The 26626-nt window shown below is 39.5% G+C and overlaps 1 long non-coding RNA gene across 1 annotated transcript; it reads right to left on the reverse strand.

Annotated features, from left to right (window-relative positions):
* Nucleotides 1-7854: 7854 nt before the first annotated feature.
* Nucleotides 7855-26250, reverse strand: LOC134338422 (uncharacterized). The gene is made up of 4 exons (XR_010016223.1): nucleotides 26126-26250; nucleotides 24792-24876; nucleotides 11020-11161; nucleotides 7855-7915 (listed from the first exon to the last, which is right to left on the reverse strand). It is a non-coding gene; the product is annotated as an uncharacterized LOC134338422 (long non-coding RNA).
* Nucleotides 26251-26626: the final 376 nt, after the last annotated feature.

Here is a 26626-nt window from a genome sequence, read left to right on the forward strand (position 1 = left end):
CATCAAATCAGAATTGTCCACGGCCCCTATTTAATGGATATGATATCATTTTTCACCGGAGGGCTGCGCACGCGCGGCTCGCTGCTTCTCTCTCCTCTCGCAGTTTCAAGATATTTGATGGCAAAGAGTTGTCAAAAGCTGATCAGGGTGTTCTGAGATGTGAATTTCTAAGTTTCGATACCGGAAGCTTGGTCATCTGTCTCATCTTGACTTACTCCACTTTGTGTATGGAATTTCGAATATAAGAGTCCTCTAGATCCAGATCAGATTATTATGGTGAGCAATTATCACAGGTGATAAGTTCAGGCAATGGGCCAGAACCAGAATAATCTACTCAGTGTTGCCGATCAACAATTTTTTCATCAGAAAGGAAAACTTTAAGATAAAATAATTTTCCAGTAATACTAATTTATAGTCAACCTTTGTGGATGATGGGGTTTTGCCACACCAACCAAAGATTTGCAGATAGCAGAAATGTGCTGAGTTGCGATAAAAATTAGCAATGCCTTGTTATACTTTGACTTTTGCAAAAACATGTCAACAGAGGATCTGAGAAAGTTCTTACCCCTTTTGTTGTGTGCTAAAAATTCCATTTTTGTCTCCAATTGTTCCAAGTTCTAAACTTTGGAATATCCTGATTTCAAATTCTTGGATTCTGGTGTTTAAATCCAAGGTTCTTTTAGGAATCAGGAAAGAGGCATCAAACTTGTTGCTTCATAATCATTTTATTAAAAGATGATAGAAGAGGGGAAACAGGAACAGAACAATGACAGGGTCTACTAGTGAAGAGAAAGCTAAGATTAAAGGTGGCAGCAACATAGAACAACAGTTTTTATACCACAGAGATAAGAAAAATTCCATTCAAATCTATAGATAAGAATTAACCAATTCGAAAGTACTCATTCGAATACACAATAGCAAACTAACCAATGAGAAAGCATGTATTTAAGCAGAACAAAGAAGCTTCCAGAGATTTCCCTAATTATACTTTGTATAGTCACTCGAGGCATATTAAATTTGCATATACATATAAGAACTACTTAAAATAGAAGATAATGAATTGCTAAACTGCAAAGAAAATAACAATTAAACAGTCTAATCCAAGAATTGAACAGTGGGATCAGAAGTATTTTATAGTTTCCAAAATCCACGAGAGGAAAACAACTCTATCAGGTTGTACAGTGTGTGGTTCTGTGGTTTTTGCAAAGTTATTAATCAGCTATTATCTCTGTTCCTGCTTTCTCTGTCTGACTCAGCATTTGACTGCACCCTGATCGGAGCAGCAGCTTTATCAAAATCTGCACAATTTGTTTATTGCATTTTTAAGAATGCAGTTTGACTGGAAAGAGGCATTCAGTTAGCCCACAGGTGAACTATGCAGGCACTAAAATATACAAGTGCAAAAGCAAAACCAAGACCCTCACAGCCATCGGTTTGCGGTCAGTTTCTTTTGTGAGAACTGGCTAATAAATAAACTGCAGCTGGGGTAAACACAGTCTTCTGCACTCAGATTACACACGCTGGCTTTGTTCCATGACATCGTCCATCAGCCCTGTTGTTTTTCTTAGAACAGGCCAAAGTACACAAAGCAGGGGGGGCGGGGGGGGATGGAGTGCTTTGATAACTTTTGCAGAGCCACATGTCTGTCCTGGGCCTGTTCCACAGGAGAAATTACATGCTTCAGAAAACAGGAAGAGGCAGGCAGGCTGCTTGTCTTCATCTTGTGTCGGAATGCTTCACTGAGTTGAATTGGCAGACTCCTGGCGAGCTTGTCATGCAGACTGTGTATGACTAGTACATGACATCAGTCAGCCAGTGAAGCTGAATTCCATATGCTACCTTGTTCTTTCATTTAAGTTGTCACTGGAGACCCCTTTATTTCTGTTGCATTTACTGTCTCTAAAAGCGCAAAGCAGACCTCACTCACAATGCTGCTAAAGAATTCATATTTTTCATCAACCTACAAGGATCAGATCAGAAGTGTGTTGGACAATCCTGCAAGCTCCTCTCTCAACTTGGTGTACATTCCTTCAGTATATGTGCTTTTTTGATTATATTTCTTCTGAGGATTATTTGGAGGACCATGCTTCTAAACTTTTTTTAAAATTTTCAAGCTTAAAATTCAAATTGTTGCGGTGCAGAAAAATCCTGGTTGTTTGTGCCGACTGAAAATAGTTCGTCCCAGCCTTGGGAACCGTTGCATTTACACATTGAAGGTTATAGTGCTAGGATGCCCCAATCATCCTATTTGTGTCAGTACATTTAATACCATCCGATATAAATTGCAGTGATATTCATTAGGAGTGGTGTTTCAATCAACAAAACTACATGAGATATCTTTCTTCAAATTCTATTTGACTCTAGCAGTGCTAAAAATATAGCTTCGCTTGGTCTTAATACATGCAAACAGTGAAAAAATAGTTAATAAAAACAATCAGAACTGTTTCCTAGGAATGCCTGAGCAATGCATGTTTACTTAAGTTAAGAAACAGCTGTTGCCAGGAACCAAGGATGAGTCTTTTTGGGAGATTGAACATACTCTTGTATAAATCAGTCGTTGCACTGTCCAAGTTGTCGCAAGTTCCAGGAATATAACTCTAATACAAAATAAATTCCTTTATAGGGAGCCTTGTTGGATAGCATTTTGTTTTCAATTGCCCATCTGTTGATCACAGAAATCCAAAACCTAAACCTTAGGCCAAGGCTGACCGAAGTTGAACAAAAATCAAAAGACAATAGTAGTTTGTCTCTTCCTGTCATATATTAAACTGATAACAATTTATCTTGTAATGTTCTGGACTAATTTCCCATGGTGTGGTCAATGCATTAAGAATAATCAAATTTTCTGGATGTTTCCAATTAATACACCTATTAGACCAACATACTTGCTGTTCTCAATACAGACATGATTCAATTATTGTTCGAGATATTTTTTCTGGCTACACTATTAACGCCACCAATGAAATCTGAAACACAGAAGAACATATGTTGTCCGAGCTGATACATCTTCAGTTTGTCAATTAGAGATAGGATAACTCCAGATAACACAAGTCTGTGATTTAAGAAAATGCTTTGAGAGTATTGGACGTCAGATCATTGGAGGATTTATTTCTAAATCTCTTTTCCTTCATCTTTCCTCTCATGTAGCTCCTGAAGTTACACTGTGCTTTCCATTCTGTCTACAAATTTTATCTAGGAAATCCTCCCTTAGGTTTTACATCAGGAGTTCTTCTGGAAGGCAACTTCAACAAGACTAACCCTCCACGTCCCAGTGTTTCCTAATCTTTCTATCCTATCATCAATCTGTCTTATTCTGCACCCATATTCATGACAACATTATCAATCTTGCTACACCTTCTACTTCCTCAGTTGAACAAACTGCCTCTGTTTATTTCCCTTCACCATTACCACCCACACAGCACTACCTTCCCAAATCCCAGTCCCTTCAGTATCCTCTATTAAGCTTCCTTACAAATTTGCCATCAAACTTGTTTCACTGACAACCTGCAACACTGTTTGCTTAATTTCCTTCGCAGTACAGTATATCTGTTCTCAGCACATCAGACAATCACTCTGGCATAGTCTCTTTCTTCCAACCCAGAAGACAAGATGCCATCATGGACAATGTCTCCTATCCACTACATAATGTACCGGGTGGGCACAGGAGTACATTCAACCAGAGACTCATTCCACCGAGATGCAACACTGAGCGTCGTAGGAAGTCATTCCTGCCTGTGGCCATCAAACTTTACAACTCCTCCCTTGGAGGGTCAGACACCCTGAGCCAATAGTCTGGTCCTGGACTTATTTCCATCTGGCATAATTTACATATTATTGTTTAATTATTTATGATTTTATATTGCTATATTTATACTCTATTCTTGGTTGGTGCGATTGTAACGAAAACCAATTTCCCTTGGGATCAATAAAGTATGTCTATCTATCTATCTATCTATAAGACAAAGACCAGAAGTTCAGAAGTTCAATCAAGGCATTGTATTTGTATATAAAGCAAAATTATTACCTGGTTAATGCATTACCACGGCAAATACATTTTGAGTTCTTGTCCAAATATTATATCTACTGTTGTCATTGCTTAAGTATTTTACAATGCAGATCTTTTGCCAGGCCCCTAGCTGCAAACCTGCCTGGAAATGAATGAGAGAAGTACAAGCTGTTGTATCATAGAGTCTCCTTTTACCACAGAGTGGACTGCACCGAAGAATCTCTTTTGTCATTTCTATTACATTCTCTGTAGGGCAGGTTGCTGTTGACTCTCATTTTGATGCATTATGCTTTCTGTCCATTCTCAGTAATGAGTAAGTTCTGGAAGAGGGTTGCAGGCTATGACTATTAACTGCCTGTATCTCGGTGTTATCTCCTTTACTAATTGGTGGGAAATTCTGCAGATAGAATTTGGAATTCATTTCATAAATAAATAAGCAAGCTCAATACTACTCACAGTCTAACGTCCTTCTGTTGGGTTGAAATAAGAAACATCTTCACAGAGCACACAGCTCTAAGTGTATTATATGAAAAGGTTACAACGAAGAGTTCAGCTTGTAGCAAGACGTATTATAATGTGCAGGGTCTCCTGACTGACTGCCTGCACACCAAAGCAATCAGCAGCACTACAAATGGGCAAAGGGAGCAAGTTGAGATGGAACTGAAACAAATGACAGATGTACTAATGATCAATCTCCCTGACATAGGCAGGGACTGATTCAAATGTTTGCAAGTGAATAATAGGAATGAATTTAAGATTTAAAAAAAAACAGGACTGCATTAATTACAACAACAGTACATACCCTCAAGAGAAGTGAAAGAGCAAGCAGGCTGCAACATTTCAATGAGGTCGAAGAAGCTAGTGGGGGAATGTAAATATATGCTAATGACAGTAGATGTAATTTAATATAAGCTTGTATTATGTGCAAAACTGCTTCAAGTAAAAATATTTTAATATAGTTCAATCAATAACCAGTTTAATTGGATTTTAGGAATTTATTCATTCGAATGCTGTTCACCTTGTTAAGCTTCATTGGTGATTTCAAAAATGCTGACTTCTCCCATCTTTCTCTGCCTATTGCATTGTTGAAACAATTTGCCCTCTCTAGATTGGTGAGAGTATTTTGCAATGCATTGACTTCCACAAGGCAGTACAATGAAAGTTATTTAACTACCTATTCTTTTCCAACTGCAGTAACTTTTAGGGACACGTGAATGATGATGTATTTGCTGTCAGTCTTTGGGCCCCACTTCCCACTCTGGCCTGGCTTCAAAGTTAAAGTCACAGTCAAATTTGAGTTTATTGTCATATTAGATTAGATTAGATTATGAGGACACTCAGTCCTCGTTTATTGTCATTTAGAAATGCATGCATTAAAAAAATGATACAGCTTTCCTCCAGAATGATATCACAAGAAAACACAGAACAAACCAAGACTAAAACTGACAAAACCACATAATTATAACATATAGTTACAACAGTGCAAAGCAATACCATAATTTGATAAAGAGCAGACCATGGGCACGGTAAAAAAAAAAGTCTCAAAGTCCCGATAGCCTCATCATCTCACGCGGGCGGCAGAAAGGAGAAACTCTCCCTGCCATGAACCTCCAAGCGCCACAAACTTGCCAATGCAGTACCATTGGAAGCACCCGACCACAGAGGACGCTGAATCCGTCCAAAAACTTCAAGCTTCCGACCAGCCCCCCCGACACAACCTCTCCGAGTACCATCCTCTGCCAAGCGCTTCGACCCCACCCCAGCCGCCGAGCAACAAGCAAAGTCGAGGACTCGGGGCCTTCTCCTCCGGAGATTCTGGACCACACAGTAGCAACAGCAGCGAAGCAGGCATCAAAGAAGTTTCACCAAGTGTTCCTCCGTGCTCTCACGTCCGTCTCCATCAAATCAGGATTGTGCACGGCACCCTACTTGACAAATAACAGACATCACCACCGGAGTGGCTGCTGCGAGCTGCGTTGCGCCGCCATCTTCTCCTCCTCCATGAACAAGTACGTACACGTATACGCTAGTGTAATGAAAACCTTACAGCAAAATCACAAGCACATGGCATTGGAGACACAACATTCACAAGTATAAATTAAACATAAGCTATATAAAATTATGCGAGCACAATTAGAACAAAAAAATGCCCATTGTCGTGCAACGTGACGCACTTTATAGTGTGGTGGTTGTAATGTACATCATACCAACTAGATAACACTGAATGATTGACAGATTTGTATGATAGGTAGTTATAGCTTCTCCTTTCAAACAGTTGTGTAATTATTATCTTTGGAACTGGCAAGTATTAGCAGTAGTGGTAACAAAAGGAGCAGAATTTTTATGAATCACCTCTTGATTCATTCTGTTTTCCCATGTAGTCGATCATCGCAAATCAAATGGTTTGAACCCTGACTCGCAAACTTTGGTCTCATTCCGGATAGCACCTTGGTAAAGATGATTGTCGGTCACTTATACGTAAACAGAGAATGAATGTTTAACTGAACATCGTTTCCAAAGTAGAGACAAACATAATTGTCTGCTCAAGAAGTGTTAAATGGTGTATCAATTATTTATAACCAAAGTGCTCTTTTTTTTAAGTTTTTAGATCCCAACCTGCATCTTTCTACATTGTCTGTACTAATTATTTAGTCTTCTTTTTCCTCAAGCAGGTCTGTGGAACACTTAATAGTGTCTTCCTTTTTTTTGAATTAGATAAGGACATCAGTAAAAGCTTCTCTCAATCTCACTGGGCCAGAAAATTAATTGAATTGTTTTATTAGCAATTTTAACCAAGTCTTTTTTTTCTCTTTTTCCCTGAGGCCTGTTGTTAGCTGAGGAAGGACTACCTTAATGAATAAATCCACAACCAGATTTTCAGTGCTGTATCCATCCTGCTCAATGTTCTCTTTTGTGGTTCTATCATTCAGTATGATTCTTCAGTTGGCATAAAATTACTGATCACATAATTTAAGCCATTGTGTCAGCCCTTTAGATGTATGCACTTAAGAGCTGTGTGTGTGTGTGTGTGTGTGTGTGTGTGTGTGTGTGTGTGTGTGTGTGTGTGTATTGATTGGCTCATGCAAACAACTGCCAATGTAAATAGATATTTTAAAGCCGATTTTGTGCACCATTTATTGCATCCAAATTAACACATGGGCATGAGGCAAATCAGGCTCTGAATATATATTTGTATACCTAATTAAGAGTGTTTGGCACTTTGCAGAGCTTTGGTGATTTACTTGCAACAAGCTTTCTCAAAAGGTTTGTTTCATTTGTATTTGATTTCATTTTTATGCAATTAGTTAATTAGATTTTTTTTTAAGAAAAAGAGCGCTCCTTTCGGGTTTCCAAGAGTTTGCACGCGCTAGTTCCCTTTCATTGATTATATATTACATTAGTTGCTCTGGTACTGGTTATATCGCTGGCTTTTTCTTTGTGAATATGTCGCAATGGTGTCAGCAGAGCCTCCCTAGCATGTTGAAGTCAATGTCCCTGCTGTGCAGTTGCTATGATTAACAGAGCAAATAGTTGTGCTGTCTATGGTCAAGCTTGTGATGAATTGTTTGAAGGCAGGGGATGTGCTGCTCCAGCTACGTCCTCTAGATTGTTTTGTGCCTTTTTTTTATATATCCTGATGCGCCACAAGCTATTAAGCAGAAGAATAATCTGTCAAATTTACAGTGGCTTCTTAGGTCCTTTCACACTGTAACCTTATGGCATGTTGTTTATCATATCGCATGGCTGGGTTCATAATGCCGATTGTAGAGTCTGATTCAAAAAAAATTATCGTAAATAAATAACAACTGAAGCATATAAAATATAGTTATCAATGGATAATAATCACCTGCAAATATGGGAACATAATGACAGAACACTTCTTAGTCTACACCTCATGGATGGCGGTAACTGCAGAAAAATAAATAATGCAATACCCAAATTTGTCTGTGAAGTAAATGACAATATTGTTATATGTTATAAAGGAACATGGTACTCTACAAGCCCCAATAACCAGACTGCAGCGAGGCAAGGACATTTGGCAAATTATATCCCATTTTAGCGTTAGTTTGCAAGAAGACTGAAAATTTCCTCTGGGACAGCATGCATTATAAAACTGTAATTGATTGGTTGCATTATAATAAACAGCCAATGACAGCAACTCATCCATCATACTCCATGTAATGTTCCAATAAAGGAAAAGGCACTGCCCCTCAGCTTGTGCTGTGCTCACAAGAATCTTTACATAATTCTACCGACAATTGTCAATTCTGTTCCAGTCGTGCTTAAGAAAGAATTAAGGCTGAGCTGCAAAATCCTTGCCACGCTTGTTACTGAGAGTCCCACTCACACAGGGTTGCACTGCAATCAGTTTACATTATGAGTTTGTCAGTTCTCAATCGTTTACTGAGGGGCACCAAGGAACGGATGCTTGAGGGACTCGGAGGCTGCTCATCCATGCTCGTCTGAGTTCTTATGTGCTCTATGTGCTGACAAAAACCTGCAGACTGAGTTGTTGATGTGGCACCGGTACTTCCTCCAGTTTGTTAACAGCATTCCCGAGTGATCTGCTGTCTCAGTGGACACAAAATTATCAGCCTAGCTTCTGGTATATCAAACCTTGAAGTGTGCATGCAAGGGTCTCTTGTTGCTTTATCTGAATTAAATTTAATATACAAAGGCTTAATATATATGAGGATTAGGCTACCTTCAAATAATGATTATTATTAAGAACCTTTAGGCTGCAGTGTTAAGAGTGGTTAGCCAGATGGTAGTTATCTACTGAAAAGCTGTTTCATTAGTGGCTGCTAATTCATTTCCAGGGAGGAAAGAAACATATTGCCAGAAATGAAACTCTTGCCTCTAGGTGCTCAGAACAGCCTGCAGGCAATCATGTTCCCACAGGTGACCACCATGAGCAGCTTGCTTTTGTAGCCTCCAGCCTTTCAGTCTTGGTCTCTTCGAGTATGGTTCATATTTTCAAGGTAGGGAGCCAAAACCCCCCCCCCCCCCCAGTCGCCCAACATTACCTGCCCCTCCCACTGCGCTGCGTCAGGATTAGATTAGCAATGTGGGAAAAAAAACTCAACTGTAGGTGTTGGAAATCTGGAATTAAAAGGCAAAATGCTGGGGGTTAACAGGTCGGGTAGTACCCTTAGAGAGAGAAATAGATAATGTTTCAGGTCAATGATCATAATTCAAAACGGAGAAACCTTAGACATCAAACATGTTTGCAACTTGCTTTTTAGTGTTTGTTTTTTGAACCATTTGTTTTCTAAGGTTCCTCAATTCTGATGAAAGGTCATTGATTTGTAGTAGTGGCTCTGTTTTTATTTCTAGACTTAGTAAGAATTCCCAGCATTTTCATCTTGTGGCTTGATTTACAGTGGCGTGAAATGAGCCACTGAAATAACTAAAATGTGGAGCTTGTGTTAACATGTCTGGGAACTATGTAAGGTTTATTTGGTTTCCTTTCCTTCTTTGTGTCACCTTTTCTGCTCCTGTCAAGCAAATTGCTGGTCTCTGCATATGAATTGGCCGGCTATTCCCCCACATGAGGGCCTTTCATTCAAGCCCTACACTTCTTCAACCAAACATTGATTCTAGTTGGTTTACTGAGAAGTCATCAGAACTGAGAATCTGGGCTATTTTTTTTCCCTGCCCTTCACTGAGGACACTAAATGAAAAGCCAATTTCTTCTTAGCATGTGGGTTCAGCTTAAAAATCAACACAGCCCAGATTGAATCAGAGCTTCTGCTTCTCCTTGTGCCAGCCTCATCTGCTTTCTAGATCCTTGAATATTCACAGATGCATTCTGGACCTCAAGCCTTCCTATCGCACATTAACAAACAGTGTTCCTCATAACCCAATTTAATGTTACAACTGTAGGCACCTCCCTCAGGGCCTAAAATCCTCTAGTTATTTCTCCCCATCCTGTTGTAATCCTGATGAGTAGACACATAGAGGCTGTGATTAAACAAACTCACGCCAGAGTGGTGATAGATTGGTCCAAGTACGTTGGTTCTTCCTTGGTTTTGGAAGTATTTATTGGTTAAAGCATAGTTTTATTGAGAATGGCTATTGAGTGATTAAGTCAATATCACACCCCCTTAAGTAGTGATAATTTATCTTTTTCTTTGGACTTCCCCAGTACTTTACAATATGAATTCGAATGGGAAGACTGGGTAAAGTAACCTGGGATACCTTGTGAGATAGGAGGCAGCATTCTTCAGTAGGTCCAAAGTCCTTGCTCTATTTAGTCTTGAATTGTTGCCTTTGTTGGGCTAATCACAGTGGGATTTATTGATCCACCCCACTTGGGAATATTTCACAATGGCATTTCCCTGAATTCATGTTCAGGAGTTGGGTCACCTTCTTGAATACTGCAGTCCTTCTGGTTAAGGCTCTCCCATAGTGCTATTGGCACAGAGTTCCAATGATTTAAATCTACTGACGATGAAGGGCCAGCCCTATACTTCTAAGTCAGGATGGCAAGCGGTAGGAGGGCCACATGCAGTCAGTGGTGCTCCCACACACCTATTGTACTAATCCTTCTTGGCACTTGTTTAAAGCTTGCTGGTCCATCAAGTTTTATTCCAGTATAACAGTAATGTACAAATGCGTGGCTAGCTGGACTATAAGAGTCACCACATTGCTTTTGTTCTGTAGTCACTTGTAAGGCAGACGAGTTTAAGAATGGCAGATATCTCCATTTTACTTTTCCAGCTTGACAGCTAAACTTTAAATTCCCCCATTGCTCTGATGGTGTACAAACTCAAACTTAACTGTTGCTTCCGCTCCAGTCTTGAGGTATTTAAATACCTGGGACCAAATGTTACAAATATACAGTTGTCCCAGATATGTTTGATTCACCTTATGCTCCATTCACTGAGGCCATTGTATAGCTTGAATGTGAGTGGAAGTACTCCTCACAGTCAGATCAATCAGTGAGCAACTTTGAATTAGACGGTTGGGAGAGAGGCAGGCTCTGTTCCACAGTGACACTCGAAGTTTACCTTCTCATTTCAGGGCAAGGCAAATCAATCCGAAACATCATGTCCAGTTCAGCTGAAAAGAGACTTGCTCTAACTGCATGAAGCAGTCAAGGAGGTCATCGTCCTGTTGGTGAGGGGAAAGAGCATTTGCTTTCTGCTCTCTCTGTAAGAAAAGATTATATTGAAAAAATTATATATTTTTTTCTTGGACAGTTTTTGTCTACTAAACAGTAGCTAGACATGCAATTAAACTTATTCCTCAAGCTACTGATATAATTTGCTTTAATTCTTCTTGTATTGCTCATTATGCAAACAGATCATGCAACAGATCATGTATCATTTGCTGCAATTCTTAAATTCTGGTCTTATTGAAGTATGGTGCTCTCTGTATTGATCACCGTTTCTAATGGTTCTCTACCCCTTCTGCGCCTCCTTTCCTTTCCCTCTCCGGAAATTTCTCTCCACTAGATCCTGCTTGATCCACAGCCTATGTTAAAACATCCGCTTTGCTGTTAATAATGCTGCTGCCACCTGCCTCTGTTGGCTCTTGTATCAGTATGAGAGAGCTGTAGATTGAAACCCCACCTAAGAATCTGAGGCAGAATCTAGCTGAGTCAGATATTGCCTCAGATTCATTCATGGAACATTAGCCTACAACCACCAGGCACAGATACAAGGCTGAGACAAATAGCAGCACTGATGCTAATCCTATTTTTGAAAAAAAGCATCCCTCAGCCTGTTGAGGTGGATATTCAATGAGGTAGAAATTTGTCTACCATTAATAGCATTTAACAACAAATAAATTAATGACTGCGTGTTGTTAACCTTGTTGAAATTCAGTTCTGCGGAAACCAAATTTTAGACAAACAACATATGGCCAGTATATTTTTGTGTATTTAGTTTGAAAATGAACTTCTGGCCCTTTTGTTCAGCAATCTCCCTGGGAAAGAAAATAATTCTATTCCTTATTGATCTCACTGTGGTCAGTTGGATCTTTTTGTATGCAAAGTGGTTGTTACGTTTCTTTATTGAACAATAGTTTTGCACTTTTAAGCAATTAATTACATGTGAAGCAATTGGCCATCTTTGTCAGAGATATGACAAATTCACTTAAAATTGATTCCTTAAGTGACTTTCATTACTTGATATTCTCTGGTATATTATGAAGCAGTATTCCTTTCCAAGAGAGCAATTTTCAGAATGATTTAATATCAGATACTTACATAGAAATGTAACAATACACAGATCATTCCCAAGTTGCAAAACAAACAGTTTGCAGTCAGAAATGCGGCCATGAACTGCTCCCACATGGCAGAAGCCAGCAAGTCCATCCCACCAGTCTCCCAGACCCTTTTATACTGTACACATGGACTGTGCATCTGCCTGCTGGCCGCAGCTGAGGAGACCCTTTAAGTGTATTTGTACAACCCATGTTCAAGCAGTAAAACATGTCTGTGATTTAAACAATTAAACAAGACTAATTTTGATACAGAAAATACAAGAAGCAAAATGTTGAAATTTAACAATGTGACAACGTATGAGGAGTGTTTGATTGCTCTGGAACTGTACTCATGGGAGTTTAGGAGAATCAAAACCAGAATCAGGTTTATTGTCACCGGCATGTGTCATGAAATTTGTTAACTTAGCAGCAGCAGTTTCAATGCAATACATAATATGTAAGAAAAAATAAGTAAATCAATTACAGTATATGCATATTGAATAGATTTTAAATTGTGCAGAAACAGAAATAAAATATATTAAAGAAGTGAGATAGAGTTCATAGGTTCAATGTCCATTTAGGAATTGGAAGCTGTTCCTGATCGCTAAGTGTGTGCCTGCAGGCTCTCTACCTCCTACCTGATGGTAACAATGAGAAAAGGGCATGCCTGGGTGCTGGGGGACCTTAATGATGGAAGCTTCCTTTCTGAGACACCGCTCCCTAAAGATGTCCTGGGTACTTTGTAGGCTAGCACCCAAGGTGGAGCCAACTAAACTTATGACCCTCTGCAGCTTCTTCCATTCCTGTGCAGGAGCCCATCCCCATACCATTGAAACCTACCGAATATTGAAAGGCCGGGACAAAGTGAACGTGAACAGGATGTCTCTTACAGTGGGGAGTCTAAGACCAGATGAAGCACCCTCAGAACTCAGTGACACTCTTTGGAATAGAGATGAGGAGGAACTTCTTCAGCCAGAGGGGAAGTGAATCTGTGGAATTCATTGACCCAGGTGGCTGTGGATGCTAAGTTATTGAGTATATTTAAAGTGAAGGTTGATAGGTTCTTGATTAGTCAGGATGTCGAAAGTTGTGGGGATGGAGACAGGAGAATGGGGTTGAGAGGGAGAATAAATCAGCCGTGATGAAATGGTGGAGCAGACTCAATGGCCTATGCCTTATGGTCATATGGACAATTTTTTTTGTTGAGAATGTACAATAGGTAGACATTTTCAAAATCTATTTAAGACACGTGCAAATACTTTGGAAATAAAGTTTATCACATGGGGATGATCTGTTTTCTCTTGGCATAGGAGTTTTCCCCATTACTTATAGAACCCACGGCTCTCATTCCAACAATATCAGGATCAGTACTTTTGGTGTAAATAGCTTGTGTTTAGTTAATACAGCATAGGAGTCCACTGTGACACATCTGGAAATACACCTCCTTTAGATTTAGAAGTTCATGCACTAGTGTTCAACTCTCGAGATCGTGGCTATATATTCATGAACTGAAGCTCTATCTAGGAAGGTGCCTCACAGCAACACTATTGGAGGAAACCTCATTAGGTTGAGGGATTAAGCTGAGCCCAAGCTATCTCTGAAGTGGGATTAAATGATGCCACAGTTATGAAGAGGGATACTGCCCCTATTGACCAAGACAATATTTATCCTTCAATCAACGGGACTAAGCAATCTTGCATTATTTGCTTGCTATTACTGAGAACTTGCCGTGCCTGAGTGGTGCTGCTATGTTCTCGACATTACCACGATGACTACACTTCAGAAAGTACTCCACTTACTGTACTGTGCTTTATTATGAAGTGTGCCATTTCAGTGCAAATCTTACTCAACAGTGCAATAATCCCCACAAGAAGTTACAGTAAAATCATCACATAAAAATTTTCTGGTTTTTTATCTATAGCCATTTCATTTCACTGGTGAAACCTCATTACACTTTGTACCTATAAAAAGCGAAGAAGTGGTTTGTTCTGGCCAAGTTAAATTTTAGTGTCTTTCAACAACCCTGCCTTAAACTAAATTATTTGCCACACTCCAAACTCAGAGCTGAATTGATGTGTTATATCCTCAACTTTTTAAGCCCTTTAACTTCTGTGAAGAGGCTGCAGGCCCCTTAAAATTAAACAAAAATTGTTAGTACCGGGGAAATCCTACTGCTGTTTTCTGAAATACACAGACACTCATGACAGATGATGTTTTTGTATTTATGAACATGTATCTCTGCTCTAAAAATCTGTCATTGACAGATCTCTTCTTTTTCCTATTGGGCCATTCTCATTCTTTGCTTTCTTATATTCATATGCTTCCCTGAACTCCAATTTTCTTTGCACACACTTGCTCTCAAAGTCTCATTACATTTCAGCTATGGAATACTCCACTTTTCACTTATAGTTTTCTGTGTTGGTAGAAGCACAAGCCTTCTGTGAAGGAACAACAGGAATAAAATGCTAACAGAATTTATAAATCACTGGTATTTAAATATTAACACAGGCTGGTCTTTCATTCAGAGGGCTCTATCAAATAGCTTTACAGTTTAAGCTCAGATGAACACTAATCTTGTGTTAATATCCCTTGCAAATATTCTGATTTTTCAATTGGTGCTGTTTAAACAAAGGAACATCAACCTGTGTTTTATTTATCCTCAGCTTTTAAAGTACATAGATCCCAAAACAAGCACTATATTCCATTGGGATTAATGAACATGTTTATTTAACAGAAAATCATTTCTATTAATGGAGATAAAAATCTTGATTAAATATCTTCTCATTCTTAGTGAGCTACAAAATGATTCAATTAAATAGCAAAAGTTCATCTTTTTGATAAATTAGGCTTGTCAGGCGCGAAGACCATGGAAAATATACAATTGTACATTTACTTTGCAATGTAGCTGTTCTGGAAAAATGAAAAAGAACAAATCTGGATTTATATAGCATCACGCCAAATATTCCAAAATACTTCCCATTCAATTAACTACTTTTGAGTGAAGTTGACTGTTTTTGCAGACTCAAATTGCAGCTAATTTGTGTGAAGCAAGGTCCGAAAAACCACATATCAGAATGGATGTGCATTTCTCTCCCTTTACTTTTATCGATTAAAGCATGAAACCTGAACTCTGCTTTTTTCTCTCCACGAATGCTCTCTGAGCTGTGGAGAATTTCCAATATTTTCTGCTTTTTTCAGTTTTCCAGCATCTGCAGTGTTTTGCATGTGCAATGAATGATTTTCCTTTCGGGCGTTTGCTGAACAATGTGTGTTATGCATGACCATAGTGTTCACACCAGGCTTTCCTACTGTAGGATACCCTAATGGTTTGGGAATATTGCTGTTCACCTGAAGGGTCTTGCACTTTTAAATCTAAAGGAGTTCTCCACAGTCTTCTGGGAAGATTGCAGTCAGTTGGAAGTATTTTGATTGCTGGTCAACAACCTTAAGGACTTCAAGAAACTCAGCACAAACTTTAAAGACCCTTTGCTCCAATCAGTGCGAGAGTCTTGTAACAGGTTCTAATGCTACATTTTCTCAGGTACTGGTACATCCAGTATTGGTTGGCAGAGTTCACTTAACCTCATGTCAAATTTGTGTAAGGAAACCCATGCACATACCTTCTCTGCAATGCCAGAAGGGAGGTGGCTTTATGTTAAATCGAGAACCACAGTGGAAACTATTCCAACCACAAGTCCAAATGATTCAGAGGTATTTCTGACCTCTGAAGATATCCTTTGCAAAGATGTAGCTTGGACAATAGATTGCAATTCCCAATCTTTGGTTTCACTGCTATCAGGATTTACATAGTTTGGAGACTTTCCTGGTGAACTCTGCCAGTATTAAAGTCCAAAGTTCAAAGTTCAAAGTAACTTTATTATCAGAGTACATACATACAACCATGAGGTTCTTTTTCTTGCAGGCATACTAAGCAAAACTATAGAAGAGCAACTGTAAACAGGATCAATGAAAGAGCAAAAGCATAGAAGACATCAAACTGTGCAAGTGCAAATATAAATAAACGGCAATCAATAACGAGAGCATGCAATAACAAGATAACGTGTCCTTAAAGTGAGATCTTTGGTTGCGGGAACACCAGAAATAGAGTGAGTGTAGTTATGCTCTTTTGTTCAAGAGCCTGGTGGTTGAGAAATAATAACTGTTCTTGAACCTGGTGGTGCGAGTCCTGAGGCTCTTGTACCTTCTACCTGATGTCAGCAGCGAGAAAAGAGCATGGCCAGGGTGCTGAGGATTTTTGATGATGGATACTACTTTTGTACAACAACATTTCATGTAGATGTGCTCAATGCTTGGGAGGACTTTACCTGTGTAGTACTGGGCTGAATCCACTACCTTTTGTAGGATTTTCCATTCAAAGGCATTGGTGTTCCCATACCAGGCTGTAATGCCAGTCAATACTCTTTCCACCACACATCTACACAAATTTGTCAAGGGTTTTGTGTCATGCTGAATCTCCGCAGACTGCTAAGGAAGTAGAGGCGCTGTCGTGCTTTCTTTGCAATTACATTACACCTGATAGTTCCTATTTCATTAACTATTCAGATAGATGCAACCACAATAGCGGCTGGAAGTGCTGTTATTCTTGGGTCACATACAATGCCACCATATGAGATAGTCACAGAGCGATAGAGTAATACAACATGAAAACAGACCCTTCAGCACAATAAGTCGATCCAACCACCAGATCCACCAGGATAGTCCCATTTGTCTATATTTTGCCCGCATCCTTCAATCTGTGCACTTACCTGAATGTCTTTTAAATGTTATTCTTGGACCTGTCTTAACCATTTCCTCTGGCATCTCATTCCCTATGCAGACAGCCCCCTGTGTAATGAAATTGACCTCTCACCTTCAGCCTATGCCCTCTATTTTTTGGTTCCCCTTAGCTGGACAAAGGACTATAAGCATTCAGCTTGTCTGTACCCTTCCTGATTTTATACATCTCTATAAAGTCAACCCCCAATCTCCTGCACACCAAAGGGATAAAATTCTAGGCTATGCAGCTTCTCCCTGTAACTCAGGCCCCTGAGCTCTGGCAGCATCCTTGTAAATCTTCTCTGCACTCTTTCCGTTTTAATGATGTCTTTTCTAAAACAGGGTGACCCCCCACCCCCCCCACCCACCCACCACCTTCTAACTTTAACTCTGAGTCCTCGTCTTTTTCTCTCCAGTCCTGATGAACAGTCTCAGGCCAAAACGTCGACTGTACTCTTTTCCATGGATGTTGTCTGGCCTGCTGAGTTCCTCCAGCATTTTGTGTGTGTTGACCAAAACTATGCATGATACTCCAAGTGCGGTCTCACCAATGTTTTGTACAATTGCAACACAAAATACCAAAGGGCGCAGTATATGCAATTCCAGAGACTCTGTCACAGTCACCGTAAACCACGTACTAAGGGAAAATCATAACTTCTCTAACCTTCTGCTTCAACTACACCAATGTGGCACATCATTACTTTCCCAAAAATTTGGAGCCATACACAAATTTTCCTGCCACCCACCATTGTGAAGCTTCTCATCAAGTCAAGTCAAGTCAAGTCACTTTTTATTGTCATTTCAACCATAACTGCTGGTACAGCACACAGTAAAAATGAGAGAACGTTTTTCAGGACCATGGTGCTACATGAAACAATACAAAATCTACACTGAACTATGTAAAACAACACAAAAAATACGCTAGACTACAGACCTACCCAGGACTGCATAAAGTACGCAAAACAGTGCAGGCATACAATAAATAATAAACAAGACAATAGGCACAGTAGAGGGCAGTAGGTTGGTGGTCCGATGGCTTGGGGGAAAAACTGTTACATAAATAAACAGCTGAATGGCGGCGTCCGGGATTCCATCCGTTTCTGGACACCCGACGAGTATTTCATTGGAGTCGGATGTAGTCCAATTAAATGTCCATTGGAGAGCAGAATGGACGGGAGAGCAGGCTGGCTAGGGCTTGCTTTTTTTCCTGGCACGGACTCCTGCCCGCACGCCTCGCTTCCGCTTCCTCGCACACCGCTTACGACATCCCCATCTCCGGCCACTGGCATCAGGCGACTCCGAGGACTACAGGCCTGATTCTCTCAGCAAGCCCTTTAAACATATCACACTTTCTTTCAAGGAGGACACTTGCAGATCTTGTAAATACATGCAGTAGAGTGCAATGCCTCACATGGAATATAGTTACATTTTGACTTGTAACACCATCATTCTATTTCGAGAATCTCTGAGTGTGCAACCAGCACTCTTAGTTTCTGCCTGTTTGGTTGCAGATAACTGACTAAGCTAGTAATATGTGACATAATTGTAGAAAAATGTATGATAAAAGAATGGAGGGCTCTGCAGATTGACCTTAGAGTAGATTAAAAGGTCAGAACAACACTGTGGGCTGAAGGGCCTGTACTGTACTGTATGTGCCACCACTTTCTTTCAAGCACTGAGAAAGATTCTTCAATTAAAGAGATGCTCCACAGTCAGAGCTGGCTCGAATGGAAACCGATCGCCCTGTAGTGAATCAAACATCCTGAAACCTCAAGCAGCAGCCGATCTCTGACTGGCATTGACACCTTTTTAGCCACTTCGACTGATGGTTCCAAGTAAGTAAAATAGACTTTAATTTCAACAGTTTACAAACCCGAAGTCCGTAAAGGAGGCCAAAGAGTTTGCAGTGTAAATTAATCTTGTTGTTCTAACTTCATGTTGAGCTGATAAGCTGACATTTGAATTTTCATCAGAGCTAATTAAAAGTGCTCCTTGATTTTTCTATAAATATAAAAGCTGAAGGACTATAATCATCATTCAGAAAAATATAAAATACAGATGATTATGCATGGATTCCTTTATAACTAGGACGAACCAATCTGTTAATGTTTAGTGTTGCAGGAAATTTGGCAACGGGAAGCAAAGGATAATTCTCATTCAGTCACAGCTTCTACACCTACCTAATAGTTGGTCAAATGGTAATTGACACATTAGGATTGTAACGCCTTAACAGTGCCTGAATTTTTAAGGTTCTTTAAAACTCACATTAATCACTGTACACACCAGTTTCACATAATTATGAAGAACTCTACTGAACAGGTACATGATTCTCAACCTGTTGGAACAAAGCCGTCATCGTCAGTGACTAGATCCAGAAATGCCTACAGTTCTATATCCACTGGAGCATACACAGAGATCATTTAATGCACCTTCTTCAAACGGCTGAACGGCAAACGTGTTAACAGTGGAAAGAAAACACACCATGGAGCCTTGTAAAGCTGAACATTTGGGCTCAGAACTGTCTTGCGATGTTGCAGATCATCTTCCAGAAACCCGGAGATTATCCAAGATGCTTTGAGTGCTTTGACAACCTGCTCAGAATTGCCTCTGCGGTTTTCTCAAATATGGCTGGAGCAATAGCGGCAACGAAATCAGCAGATTGAAAGGTGTACCACCCTTGTTCTTAATGAGCTTCTGAATTGCTACCTTCTGAAAACTAATTGAAACGGATTCCATTTAACTTCTAATGATTATAATGGGAGTAGCAGCATGGTTTATGCTGGGATAGAGTATCTGTAACTGATTTTATTGCGCTGGTCTCCAGTTCCGCACACAGATTATGATTTTATTCTATTCACAATGCACTTTGTTTGCACATTCATTTTTGTTGCAATCCAAAGGGGGTCACGGTGGGGAGAGAATGAAGTGCTGCCTTGCTGATTCTTGTTCACACAATGTTTTTTTATTCACTGTTCCCAAGCAGGTTGTTTGTTCATTCAGATCACAACCTGGCTCAAAGTCTTCTTCGCACACATGCTCCTCCACCTTATTACTCCATAGCTGTTTCCTTTTCCTTACAAAATCATGCTGTCTTTCTCACTGATGCAGTTAATTATGTTACCCCAGGATCCAATAACTTATCTGAACATGTGCCAACATCAAGAGAAGTGTGTATTGGGAGCCATTATCATTAGCAAGTTGCACCTATTCTTTATGCATTTGCTTTGATGTTAGATCTAAAATACAAATCGGGGATTTGTGTTTAATCCACTGTTTCCTATCTGCAGTGAAGTTCGCCAAGTGATCCAGTGTAGTGACATCTGAAGAATTATATAAAATGGTTACGCACCCTCTGTAACTGAATTCTTAGTTACTACTAGCACACGGCAAAACTGTAAACGTAGTAACATCGGCAAATATATAGCACAAAATCGTAATAAGTATTACGTCATTTCTAACCAGAGAATGGCTGGTGCAGTTTTATGCTCAATTTTACTCAAGATAGAAATAAATAAAACAGAATATAATAAGGGTGCAAAATGTTAGGTAAATCTAGGATTGTTCTGAAATATAAACCGAATGATATGCTGAAAAAGCTATACAATTTAATTTAACTATTAAATTAACTATTTTATGTTAATCTATGTTAACAAGCTTTTCCTCATGTTATTATGAGCTATACTAATAAAAACTAATTTTCATGGCGTTTATACACTAGCACAAGAATAAATTTGCACAACACTTTTAAATTGATAAGATATTGATAATATACAAGTAATTTAACTTTCTTTGGTGGTGTCATGTTAATGAATAATATCTTTACATATATTAATGGATTGATGGAGGGAGGAGAAGATGGCGGTGCGACGTAGCGCGTGCGGCTGCTCCGAATGAATATCACTTATGTGTAACTAGGGGGCCGTGCACAATCTGGATTTGATGGAGACAGCCGTGAGAAGCATGGAGGAACACCTGGAGTAACTTCTCAAATGCCCGCTTCGCTGCTGCTGCTACTGTGCGATTTAGAATCTCCGGAGACAAAGGCCCCAAATCCTCGTCTTTGCATATCACCTGTTGCGAGGGCCAGGATTGAAGTGCTCGGCAGAGATGGTGCTCGGTGCTCAGTGTCGAAGAGGTGGTCGGAAGCTCGGAGTTTTCGGGCAGACTCGGATTCGGACTGTGGTCGGATGCTTCCAGGATGCTGCATCGGCAAGTTGGCGGCGCTGGAGGTTCACCGTCTGTGTGAGATGACAGGACTTTCGAGAGACTTTGAGACTTTTACTGTGCTATGGTCTGTTCTTATCAAATTACGGTATTGCTTTGCACTGTTGTAACTATATGTTATAATTATGTTGTTTTTGTTAGTTTTTAAGTCGGTTTGTCATGTGTTTTCGTGATATCATTCTGGAAAAACATTTTATCATTTCTTAATGCATGCATTACTAAATGACAATAAAAAGGGACTGCGTGTCCTCATAATCATAATAATCATAATAATAGTACTGTGTCCCATCAAACACCTTTGTGAAACCTATGAATAAAAAATTGCTATTTGTATTTTGAGTTCCTATTTAGTATTACATTGATTTTTTTCATGAAAACATTCCAAATTAAGACAGAACAAATAAAAACAAGAATATGTAAGTGTCCTTCTGTTACTATATGCTCCAGAAATATAATCCGTGCTTGATGAGTTATCCGCTAATCCTCAGCGGATCGTCCTCTTGTCATGGTGGAGAGGCTTGTGAGTTCTGAGATCCCAAGAGCGATACTGTCTGGAGCTTTGCTCCTGGTAGGGTCATCCATGGTGGTAAGGTCAAGGGGAAGGTTCCAAATAAAGGATGACCCAACCAAGATCTCAACGGTGGAGCTGTCAGAAGATAATGACATGGTACAACGGCAGTGAAGGCAAAGGAAGGCTGCAGCAGCGTAGGATCCCCAGTCGTCTTGCATTCCAACTCACTGGACCATGACCCTGATCTGTCAAAGACCATCTGGTAGTTGCCCATGCATCAGCCTCCCCATGTTAAACAAAGTCATGCACAGATGTTCACCATTAAAGGAGCAACCACTTAGGAAAACATCATTCTTGACTCAAGAGATCGCACTGCTACGGCTGATGCTGTCCAATGATACAAGGACACTTTCAGGAAAGACAGAAAAGAGACCTGGATGGAAGATCTATAAATCCACATGTCTGTGAATCCATTCATAATGACCCATCTCAGTAAAGCAACAATTTCCTTCCCAATCATCTTATGTCTGCTATCACCTGCTTGGCTCCAGTTGTCAATGCACTCTGCCACGTAACAAAGCCTTGCAGCAAAATTGAAGGAAGACACATCACCCAATAGAGTGGCAATGTTTAAGGCAATCTCTTTGACTCTGTTGAAGTAGAAGGAAAGCATACGGATTTCCATCTATGAGGTATAAGCACTGACAGTTAACTCATCTCCTGAATACATTAGTTAGATTATATGCTTCCATACACATACAGTAATATGTTGCTTGGTTTTTGTACCACGTCACATCAGAATGTCTCAAAGCACTTCATGTAATTAATTACTTTTGAGGGACATTGATTGCCATAATGCAGACACATGACTAAAATCTATCGAACTATTAAGTAGAATTAAAATATGTTGCTTTTTGTTAAGTGGAGTTAAAATATGTTCCATATTTTGTGGTAATTTTATTCCTGCTGTGACAATCTAATACTTTATTTGACAGTCTAAGATTTTCTGGTAGGCACTATATAACAATTATGAATTCACAAGTGACTGACAATTTGGGAACACTCACTCTCTGTTGTCCTAATTCTGTCATAAAATTTGCATATTTTTAGCCTGATCTGTTTTGCCAAAAGCTAGGGTTTGTACAAAAGCATAATATCCCACTGCTTTTGGAGCGAGAAGTGAAAAGAATAGTTCTTCTCTGTGTTGCAATTATGATCGAATAAATGGAGATTAATTAATTAATGTTGTTGAAAATATAAAACTGCTTTATTAAAATGTCCTCAGAAGGAAAAAAAAGATTAAAAATTATAGGTTTGGCAGTATCGGGCATTCCTGGGTCAGGTACATCAAGGATCATAGACCACTGTACAAATGTGACACTCCCATATCAGCCTCATGGCCTTTTTGTGTTAGAATGCCAAATTCTGTCATGTCTGTCTGAAAATGGATTGAGATGACACAACAGAAAATATAAAGATGAAAGGTCTTTTTTTTGGGATTTCTTTTGCTAATGGAATGAACCAATTTTCAATTTTGGGTTTCTAATGTTAACACAAGGTACTTGAACATCATATACAATCCAACCAAATGTAGACTGCAACTACCTCTATTCTGATCAATGATAAGAATCCTTCTGGTTGCCATCATTAAATCCTATTGATTTCTCATTTCTTCATAGCCTCGTGCATTCAAAAATTTATCAGCCAAATTTCCCAGATCTTTCCAAAAGTTCCCTAACAGTATCAGCTTTGTATCCCAATATGCTTATGGTGTACTGCAAATTATTATTCCATTTATGCTCATTTTTCAATTTGCCTCACCAGACATCTTATGCCTTAACTTAAGTGATTAAGTTACAATCAGTATTGGAGAGTTAGCCAGCAGATGCACATTCAGAGATATCTTTGAGAATGGACTTTTTCACTTTGAGATTCTCAGACAAAGCAATTAAAGGAGCAAATAATCTAGTCCACCATCAACACGGTTTTGGTTCAAAAGAGGGTCATGCAAATTATAATAATCAATTCTAAGAATAAAATGTGAAAATACATATTGTGGTCATCCAATCTCAGCCAACTTGGACAAATATGGATAATTTCTACAGATGTACCATGGAGAGCATTCTGACTGGCTGCATTACTGTCTGGCATGGGGGGCAGTGCTACTGCACAGGACCGAAGTGAACTGCAGAGAGTTGTAAAATTAATTGTTGGGGACTGATGAAAGCAGCGTTTCTGGCATTTGTCTAAGAGAGACCACAGTGATCCTCTGGGCAGTACTCACAATCTTTTGTAGGGTCTATCGGTCAGGTGCCTCACAATTCCTGTAGCAGATGGTGGTGCAGTTGGTCAGGACACTCTCAATAGTGCTTCCGTAAAAATTGGTTAGAATGGGGTGGGAGTGGGGTGGAAGGGAAGAGCCTCATTTACCTCAATCTCCTCAAGAACTGGAGTTACTGCTGTGCTTCCTTCACTAAAGGGATGATGTTGAGGGACCAGGTGAGACCATCTGTTATGTGCACTTCCAGAAACTCGCTTCTCCTAACTCCTTTATGAATGAGCCACTTCTGCACCGAGGGATGGTCAGCCTGGACCTTTGTAAAGTCCACAATCATCTCTTTAGTCTTGTCCACGTTGAGACTTTACCTGCTCTTTGTCCGCCAGCTCATTATTATTGCTGATGAGGCCAGTCACTGCTTTGTCATCAGTGAGCCTGAAGATTCAGTTTGAACTGGGCAGTCGTGCATCAGCACACGGCCCTGGGGGGGGGGGTCGTCACTGGCCAGCATGCTGGAGCTGGAGATGTTGCTTGTAGACACAGACTCACAGTGGTCTTTCTGTCAAGAAGTCCAAGATCCAGTCACAGAGAGGGAGTCCCAACGAGACCTGTTTACCCACTAGCTTCTGAGGAAAATTCGTATTAAACATGGAGCCAAAGTCGATAAACAATAGCCTTACAAATGAGGCACCATTTTCCAGATGGGCAGGATGGAGTGGAGGGCAGAGATTATGGCATCATTAGTAGACTGATTTGAATGATAAGCAAACTGGATTAATACATACCAAACTGGTCAAAGCACCCCACTGCAAACTCTGAAAGCTAAAGTCCAATTCATTGTTCTTGTGCTTGAAATTCTAGCTTGAGTTCCTTGAAAAACAGGATAAAAATATGTAAGTCCGTGTTCCAGGCAGGCAGAAGATTTCAGGCAACAAGAACATAGAGCATATCAGTAATTTCAAAGCATTGGTTTGTACATCCTGTACGATTTTCACTTTTCTTGTAAAACCATGCACAGTACAGACGACTGGAGTCTTATTGACTCTCACTAGTATCATAACACAAACCAAAAGCTGTCTCCTAGGATCAAACTATATGACATAAACTAAAGTGGATGTAGAGTTTGATTTGATTGAAGTACAGATGTTCAGTGTACTGTCTGATGTAGTTTAATTTTGAGTATTTCTTTTTTTAACTTTTAATGTTCATGATAATGAAATGCTGCTCTCAGAATGCATACCAGGGACTGAGGTTTGGAGAAACATCTATCAGCATGGAGGTATGTGCTGAGTTGAAGGGAGGCCCGAAAGAGGGAATGAGATAATCAAACTTAACTCATTGCTCAATTCTCTACACGTACAAGTCTCAAAAGAATGTTACCAGCACCTCTAACAAGGAAAAACTTTTTTTAAAATTTTATTTTCATTATTGTGTTTCTCATGGTCTAAAAGCGTGGATTTTTTAAATGTGGCAATTTAGTGGATATTCATCGGCTGTCCCTGACTCCTAGTGGGACTCTGTCCACGTCTCCTGATAGATCTTGTGGTGAATGTGAGTCTGGTTCCTAAGCACTTTGACGGTGGTATGCATACAACTCCCTCGAGGCCTCACTGGGCCAAGAGGCAGTATTTTGTAGCGCGGCCTTTAGAGTTGCATACAAAAAAGTCGAAATACATAAACCTCTATTTCCAAAACCACTTCCTTTTCAAGAATTGATCAAAAATCTTGTTTTTAATAAACTTATTGTTTACTGCTCATTCTTAACGCAACATAACATTTTAATTATCATCCCTTTGATTATGATGCATATCTATTGGATTTGGAGCCATTCACCACACACAATTATTACAGTGATTAGAATTGAATTGGATTAAACTCTGCATACTAAATAGGCTTAGTCATTTAGAGTCTGTTCATTTATCCTAGGGTCACAGCTATAAACAATAGTGTAACGATAGGCATCTCCAGAGACTGGGTGCTAGAAACTTCAGCTGCATTCTATGTTTTAACACCAGATGAATCTCTGTAATAAAATAAATGATCTGAACTATTAAACTCCCTTCTACTATTCAATTAGCAGCTCAGCAGTTTAGTAGTCGTCAAATAACATTCTTTTTACCTGTTAAGGTAGAAATCCAGAATGAATACGTATATTGCTACCACTGGTACTGCAGATAAAACACTGGAAACTGCTGAATAATATCTCTCGTTATTTTGATAAGATGCATTATAATTGACATGAAGGAAAGGAACCAGTTACGAAGCTGAAGCCTTTCAAGCTAAAGAAATGTGCACAATGATATGATGTCTATGTTTATGTAAGAAGCTTGATAAGACGGCTTATCTGTTGCGTTTGCTTTCCAGGCCCGGATAGTACACTGTACAGTTTAGTAGTTTGCTGGCCTTTCACTGACTTCTTCCCAATATGCTATGTACCAATTTACAAAACAATGTAATCTGATAATTAGCAGTGCCACCTCCATTATTTGCACTCCGATTATCCACCATCACAATTAACTGCCAGAATTTTCAGAGGACAAAGGCACGAGAGAGACAGAGTCTCACTGTGCAGTGTGATTATGTAATTTTTACTTCATTTCTATTTTTGATGTATCATAAC

This window comes from Mobula hypostoma, chromosome 27 (assembly GCF_963921235.1).
Source record: "Mobula hypostoma chromosome 27, sMobHyp1.1, whole genome shotgun sequence".
Classification (NCBI taxonomy): domain Eukaryota; kingdom Metazoa; phylum Chordata; class Chondrichthyes; order Myliobatiformes; family Myliobatidae; genus Mobula; species Mobula hypostoma.